The sequence below is a fragment of the Macrobrachium rosenbergii genome, chromosome 22, assembly GCF_040412425.1.
Source record: "Macrobrachium rosenbergii isolate ZJJX-2024 chromosome 22, ASM4041242v1, whole genome shotgun sequence".
NCBI classification, from domain to species: Eukaryota; Metazoa; Arthropoda; class Malacostraca; order Decapoda; family Palaemonidae; genus Macrobrachium; species Macrobrachium rosenbergii.
In genome coordinates this window covers 42558025-42566318 of record NC_089762.1, presented here as the reverse complement: position 1 = coordinate 42566318, position 8294 = coordinate 42558025, and the positions used below count along the sequence as shown (strand labels likewise).

General features: G+C 37.5%; 1 long non-coding RNA gene across 2 annotated transcripts; it reads left to right on the top strand.

The window, feature by feature from the left end:
* Positions 1 to 3006: 3006 nt before the first annotated feature.
* Positions 3007 to 7326, top strand: LOC136850402 (uncharacterized). Of its 2 annotated transcripts, none has more exons than XR_010856625.1 (3): positions 3007 to 3072; positions 6649 to 6787; positions 7196 to 7324. It is a non-coding gene; the product is annotated as an uncharacterized lncRNA (long non-coding RNA). The 2 variants fall into 2 exon arrangements; XR_010856626.1 differs by having other exon boundaries at positions 3061 to 3187; positions 7196 to 7326.
* The last annotated feature ends 968 nt before the right edge of the window (positions 7327 to 8294 follow it).

Here is an 8294-nt window from a genome sequence, read left to right as displayed (position 1 = left end):
GACCTCTATCATCATAAAGTATTAATATAATTCAATTTATAATAAACAATTATGATTTTTTTATTACAAAAAGAATTATAGCTATGTTTATTTTTAAACTAAGACGATAGTGCTTTTTAATATTATTGTTACTCATATTTACTTCCGCCTACACGAATGACTAGCCAATCAGCAACTTCAAAGGCGGAGACTACGGCGTACTGCAAGTCTTTTATTTTAGACTCTACTAAGGGATTCAGAGCCGATGAAACACGGTTTTTCGGCAACACCTTTTTATCAAAGCATCGGATAAAGGTGAAAGTTGGCAAGTGTATATTTTATAACCCTACCTAATTATTGCAAGTGTTATTTACTACCTAAGTTCAATAGTTCTGGTACTTACCAGAGTAAAAGTGGGTTTCCTATGCCAGAGCCATCAAAATCGCAGGTAAGGGTTTTGAACACAATAATGACGTTAACCATGACGTCATAAGGCTCCACCCACAGTGAAGAGAATTTTACATATGGGGAAAACGTCTCTTCACTGTGGCTCTCCCACTTGGCGATGGCATATTCACTAATTGATATTAGCACCCAAGGCCAAGAGAAAGGGAAGGTTTGCTCACTTTCCCCAAATATCCCATCACTTCCTTATTGCATCAGCAGGTGAATTGCCGCAATGAGCATGTACCTCGAAGATATGTCATCGCCTACATAGTTACTCCAGGCAGGAGGCAACGACATCCAATTGGGTAGACCTTGTCTCTCTTGGCCTTTTTAATACCCATACAAGGCTTCAGCAATATCAATGATGGCGAGCAGGATTTGTCTTCGTCCCCTTGATAGCACTATCATTCTCAATAATTTTATTATTATTATTATTATTATTATTATTATTATTATTATTATTATTATTATTATTATTATTATTATTTTGTGGAGGTTTCATTGCAACTTTACAGCAGTTGTTAGGACTAAGTTGTTAGCTTGGATTTCTTCCATTTTCTTGATATTCGTATTGTTTCTACTTTACAAATAATTCAGTGCAAGTAGTTCATCCACATAATGAACCAGTCTATAGCTCATTTGTTAGATCTACATCTATTCAGGGCGGGAATACAAAAAGACAATCCATTTTGTTTATCTCAGGTTTCGACACTATAGCCTTCTGTTTGCAGCATGTCAGGAGCGGTCACTAGAAGTAGAATTTAAATGAAAAGCAATGATGCCTCATTTCCCTCAATTGTTAGAGTTGTAAAGTCAACGCCATTGTTTTATTTCAGTTAATGTAACCCATTGTTATTTTTCTTGGTTTTTATTTATATCATATAACACCCTAAACAGCGCTTGTATACTCGCTGCAAATAAAAGGTACTGGTAGGAGTCAAGATTTTGAGGGCAAGCTCAAGCTATTATTTACCTGCTTCAATATCAATCAAATGTAACACGATTTATATTGATATGCATGGAAAGGAAAATATATTGAAATCAGTTTGAATGAGGAACATATTGTTATAATCACTGTGTTTTAATAGATATGTTTTAGAGGTACAAATAAAACATCTAACACTATACATAATTAATTTACAAAATGTCTTCGTCGTCGTCACTCTCGAGGAGGAGGTCATCATCCACGTTTTCATCGTCGCTAGCGAGATCAATAATGACTGGTCCCACGCTCTCATGGATAATGTCCGATTTCAAGTACTCTTCCTCAAAATGACGTGTTGTCTAACAGCTCCTGCCCGCACTTTTGGGGCGGCCAAGTAACCATTACCCACCATAGAAATAATTACCTATTCACACTAGAGTAAATCTTGCCACAGGTCTTCTCGCTTCAATACAAAGTGGTAAGCCGTAGCACAAATGCAGTCTTGCAACCACGGGGACAATTCCATATCCTGCTGGCCATTATCGAATTTGTTGAAGCCTAAACTGTGTAAGCATATCCATTCACCGCCTACCCAGTGGATGGGAGGAGCGTCATGACGTCATATTATGTTTACGTCACGAATTGTTTTAGGATCCTTGTCTGTGAATTTCTCGGTTTCAGCATCGGTGACTTAATTTTACTCTATAAATATAAAAACTATCGAACTTGTCTACTAAATATTAGTTGCAAAAAATAAGTAGGGTTATAAAATATACACTTGCCAACTTTCAGCTTTATCCGATGCTTTGATAAAAAGTTGTTGCTGAAAAACCGTGCTTCATCGGTTCTGAATCCCTTAGTAGTGTTTTTTATTTTAAAATAGGTTCCCACATTTCATTCACAGATAGATCCCATCTTGAATTTTTCCCACCTCACTTTGCGCGCGCGCGAGTGTGTGTGTGTGTGTTGTCATTCACAGTTAATTTTAATTTTTTTTTTTTTACGATTAGTTACAATACAATTAAATGAAAAGGGAAAGTTACATACTCTTCCTCGACATATTAAGTTCTAGCTCCAATTGCTAAAGTACAAATTGATTAGCGTTTCCCTTCTGTATGGTCAAAAATCTTACATTGTCACCGCCTCAAGTATTCTATTGCAGCTTAGGGTTTGCTCACTTTTTACATTTCCTCTCTCTCTCTCTCTCTCTCTCTCTCTCTCTCTCTCTCTCTCTCTCTCTCTCTCTCTCTCTCTCCAGTCCCACCTGTAGACCTTTGTACTTCATCTCCTTAATTTTCTGCATCTCCTTATCTTATAGTCAAACCACCCAACTCCATCTTTTCATTCCCTTGAGTCCTAAATGACCGAAAGTGATCCAGCGCTTGGCTTGATAGGCCTAAATTTCGTAAGTCATAAATCAAACCAATATAAACTTGAGATATTTTAAATGAAATCGCTTACAAGACTACTGTACATAGTCATTATTTAAAACGAACAATTTGTTTAACCTATAATACTGAATTGTATCGCTCATACAAGTCTCTTTACAACATAGAAGGAGTCACCTTAAACGCTAAAAAGGAGGACAAGGTCCTGCAAAATGTATGACCTCGTTTCTCGGGTCCTTGATTTTTTTTTTTTTTTTTTTAAACTGTAGAAGAAAGTTAGAGAGTGAAATCTCGCCTTTTAGTGTTTGTAAGTGAAGTGTATAGGAACTGAAGGTGAGCCGAGTGTATTTCTTTCAAGGAGTTTGGTGTTATTCACAAGGTGTTAACTCAGATTTGGTGTTTCCTGAAGTTCAGTTCGTGGATGTGGAAATTCATCGTTGATATATATGTGAGTGGACTGTGTTCAAGAAATTTCAGATGTTTGTGGATGGTTAGAATATTGTTTGGGGTACTATTTCTCGTCCCACAGTTCGCCATTTGTACACATTCCAAGCTCCTTTATAGTTTGTGTCGCCATTCTTAAAACTGCAGGGTGCACTCAGTGATTTTGTTGAATTGCCCAACACTGGTTGATGTTAGTGTCTTGAAGTGAGAAAACTTGAATATATGTAGGATACCTCGTTCCTTACGTGCATTTGCTGATCTGAATATTACTGTGAATTGAGTTTTTGCTTGTGAACTGGGTTAAAACTGAAGGTAAGGTAAGTACAGCCTCTTGGTGATTTTTATGCTATTCGTGAAGTCTCAAAGCTTAAGTTTTGGTGTTAAGGATAGTTCGTGAATGAAAAGCTTAAACATTGCTTCAATGGTGACATTTGTTGTAGTGCATGTTGGGAAATTTCAAACGATTGCGGATGGTTAGAATTTTTTTTTTCTACTTACCATTAAGAAAATTAATGGAAATTGTCTGATTTTATTTAAACACGTAAGCGATGCATATTAACTTTGCATTGTACTAGTTATTGGGTTTTGTTTGTTAGTGTTAAGTCTTCAGGCAGGCTCACAGTTACTGATATTGAAACTATCGTTAAGTGAATAGGAATCTGGACAAGTTTATAGTTACGCTAGCATATTCCAAGCTTTAAGAATTAGCATACCTTCACTTGTATTTGGACGCTTTATCAAAGATTTATCATAGCACATGTAGCCATTAGTCCTACAAATTCCTTGGTACTGTATTTTGGCTGAACTTTGTAATCAATGGTTAATTTTAATGTCGATCACGAGTTTGTGCTATAGCGCACGGTCATGAATCTTGACTGAAATGTTCTAGTGACAACGCTTCGCGTTTATATAGTGCCTCGTCCTTCACGCCATTTGATCAATAGTTATAAAAAGTTTTAAACTGACTTAATGGACTAAAGTACAGAGAAGGGCTTCCATAAAACGACTTCAAAAAGACTGATAGGGTTCTCTTTAGTAAAAAGTTTATCGTATTGGCTTTAAATGGCTTTGTTCCTTGACAGGGTTCGGCCATAGGTACTTTCAGTACTTTCATTGAAGATTTTTAATTTCATGTTTATCAACGATTTTGCCTACCAAAAGTGCCAGATCATGGCTCGAACAATAAGACAAGTTTTGCTGTTCAGGCGAGACTACTTTTGCGTCTAGGTAGTAGGAGGGAGTGTTTCACTTAGACCTTGTGGCATTCGTTTAGGTAGCTAAAACTTTTACTGGGGAAGTGTACAGCTTGTGATTTTGCAAAGAGATAAATTTTTTTATCGTTATTGGCGTCCAGTTATTACTAAACATTTTAGATACCATCCTGAAATAGAAACCCCTTTAATAAAATAGGAAATACGATATGTATGGTCTACTGGATTTAGGTGTTGAAATTAATTGGTTGATTTACTGGAAAGTCTTTTAGACAAATGTTTACAGCTTTTAATTTCTGCAATTTGACTTGCTATATCATCAGAGTTGGGACTACTGTAGTTTACTTCAATTTTTCCTGGGAAACTGGGGTGAAATGAAGGAAGTTTCGTAAACGTATAAATGAAACTAAAAAAGAATTTTGACTGATCTGAGGGACTGAACAAGTGTTTGAACCTTGTTTCAGGGCTTTTACATTGGGTCTAGGGAAGATTTTCTCTTGTTCCCTATAGCATCAAGAGTTTAATTCTTGAAAGTTCGTAAACTAGCTCCTTGTGGCGAATTTTTCGCTGAACTTGAGCAGTAGTGTTTCCCTTAGTTAAAATGTCTAATTTCATTTTTTTTTTTCCTTTGTCGTATGCAATTACTGCCGCTAAACTGAGTGACCTTGACTAAAATACTTGGATATTTTTGCGTGAGGATTACTGCTCAGGTCGTTCTAATGTATTCTCTGGTATTGACTGGAGCCTTGACATCAGGTCAGTGGCCTTATAAGTGCTTCCTGCAGTGTTTCGCATTTAAGTATGCCTACTACAGGCTTTTAGTTAAACACTGAACTGCAGGAACAGTAGTGCCACGAACATTCAAGACACACACAACTGCATTTTCTCAATTGTAGTGGTCTCATCAAACGTGTTGGTGTGAATATGGGGCTATAAAATAGTTGATGTACTCTACCTAAAATAAGTATTTTAACTGCAATACTGAGTACTCTGGAGGATTAGTAGTATTAAAGTAGTTTAACCAGATGACTTTCAGTTCTTATAGGGGCGTGTAGTCACTTCATAAGTATTGACACATCAGTGATCTTCAAGCTGTATCAAATCAGCTTCTGCGAAGTCAACGGTTTGACTGGTATGGTAAATCCTACGCTGGAGTCTTAATACTTGCCTACATTGTGCATTTCTGGTCTGATACCTACCATACCTTGGTGTTAGTTAACCTGGTTTTGTTGATTTAAAGGTTGCCTCTTACCTGCAGCATCAGTTTTCTATATATTAGCTATACTGGCTATTTCGCGAAGTGGGATTAATGGGATATTGATTTTATCTATGGAAATCTTTTTAATTGAATCTCCTTTTGAGTGCTGTTCTATTGCGGAGTTTACCCAACCCTGGCGTTTTGCTGTCTTGTTTTAAGTTTGCTGATATGGTAATTGGCAGGTCAGCTTCTGAGACCCAGTAATACAAGTGCAGGGTCCAACTCTCTTAAGTTTCAGCTAACTCCTGATTACGCTGGATTAGTAGACTTCTAACCAGCTGTTAATTTTAGGCCTAGCTCATTGTTCATACCATTCTGCACCAATAACCTGCTTATCGTCAAAATTTTCTCTTCTGAGAGTTTTGGGAGTTTGGTCGTTGGGGGTACTAAAATCAAGTGATGCCGTTTCAGTTAGTGTATTTAGTGTACGAATCCTTAACAAGCCCATCCAGCACCCACCCCACTCCCCATCGATCTTTTGAGTAGCATAATCTTTGTGCAAGTATTTATAAGTAAAGGTTTTGAGTTTTTCCTTGTACAGTATAGTAATGGGCGTAGTTATATATGTTGAAGTGCAGATGTGGTAAATAATTTAAAATAGCTTCGAAATGGACCATTAAGTCTTTTAGGATGGCTATGCGCTAAAACACACGTAAAGCTCAACAGTTCGCATGTTATGTAACAGCAAATACATTAAACATTTTAAATCTTAACTTTCCTTCGTTACTTACTCATAGGTTTGTGCAGTACAGGAACGACGGATAGTACTGATTTTTATCTAACTGCAATTATGCCACTATATTGTAATTTAGCAAATTTTCATTTTTCTCCCGCATACCAAAGTAATTTTTCTTAGGCCTTGTTTGTTTGCATAACACTTGGCAATCTAGTCTGCTTTAACTCATAAAAATTAGGATATGGCTCGGAATTGTCATTCACGTTTAAAAAGTTAGATTTCATTCTGTACAAGGATAATAATCTGTGCATAATTTTCAGGTAGACTGCGCTGGGAATGTCAACGCTGAATCACTGGAACGAAGAAACGAAGGTATACTGTTTCTTCATGTAAGCAGACTGTCGCGACCAAAGTTATAAAGTACTGTCAACGGCACATTGTCAGGAAACTATTGAATAAGTAAGAACTGTGGATTCATGTTTTACTTTGAATATTATAGTAAATTTACTGTAATTCTCACTAATGGTTTTCCTCAAAACTCTTATAATTTACTTAATATCACGTAGATGGTGAATGGAAGTTAAGTACCTGACGTTTTAAGTCCACAGATTTAAAAACTCATACAGTTTACTAAAATTGTATTTTTAGTCCAAGTTCATGGAATTGGGACAAAGATTACATGTAGCTATAAATCTGTTTCCAAGTAATCGTTTGTAACTTTAAAGACAGCATTACTTATCTCAATCTAATTAACTTATGGTTAGTTTGAAGTTGCAGATATATAAAAGTTAGCTAGTTACTTTTACCGCGGCTGTGTTACCGCGGCTGTATTTGATGTTTTAACACCCTTGTGACCATACTTTTCAGGTGAAACGATGGCATCCATCAACCCTGAGAGTGAGACTAGTATCATGCGCAGTAAAAGCGAGCGACAAGTAATCATCGAAGAGTGGTGGTCGATATGAAATCATCAATCTCAAGAGATAATGATAATGTGTTGGTAATACACATCTTCGGCTGATCTGTGGTAATACAAATCTTCGGCTGATCTGAGGAGAGTGGACGGCTGATCTGTGGTAATACAAATCTTCTGATCTCAAGTGGAAGGTGTTGGTACTTTACGTCCACAAATCTATATGGACTTGACAAGATTTAAGACAGTACGTGCAGGCTCTTGACGCAACCACCTGGCTTACTGTAACTTGGACTGGATTTAGCCACAGGCTCTTGACGCAACCACCTGGCTTACTGTAACTTAGACTGGATTTATCCACATAAGGATTGTTCATGGATTGTTCATAAGGCGAAGAGGCTAGGAAATAAAGTTTTGATTTTGAAAATTTTGATTTATTAAGCTTTCCTTAAAATATTGCAGAAAATACCCTATAGTATATAATTCTCTAACGGTTACAATCACCGTTCCACTAGCAACCAGGTGCTGTTGTACCTTTAGGTACTCATGAACGCCCTACAGCAGAGAATTCCATTGTGTATACAAACTCTGTAGAAAACCCATCAATGGAACCCTTGCATTGCACTCCTACTTCCCTGCAAGCCCTTGCCCGCTGACTGGCCTCTCAGCAGTAGCAAAAATCTCAACGTGCAACCTTCGAAACATCACATTGCTGATCTTGGGTAGTTGTAGTTCTGTTGCACTTCCCTGCCACCCCACTGCGAACACTTGCGCACTAGCGGGTCTTGGCAGTAGCAAAACTCCGTGCAGGCCGCAGAACCTCAAAAAGCTGAACTTGGCAGTGGCACTTGCCCGCTAGCTAGTCAAATGTCTTAGCAATACTCTATGTGCAGGCCGCAAAACCTCACATTGATGATCTTGGCAGTGGCAATCGTCCTCTTAACAGCAATAGACAACAGCGGAACTTTCCTTGAACTTTTAACGACTCACTATTCAAATACCTCCGCAACTAGACTTCACGTAAGGAGTGCAGTTGGCGCTGACGTTCTTCAC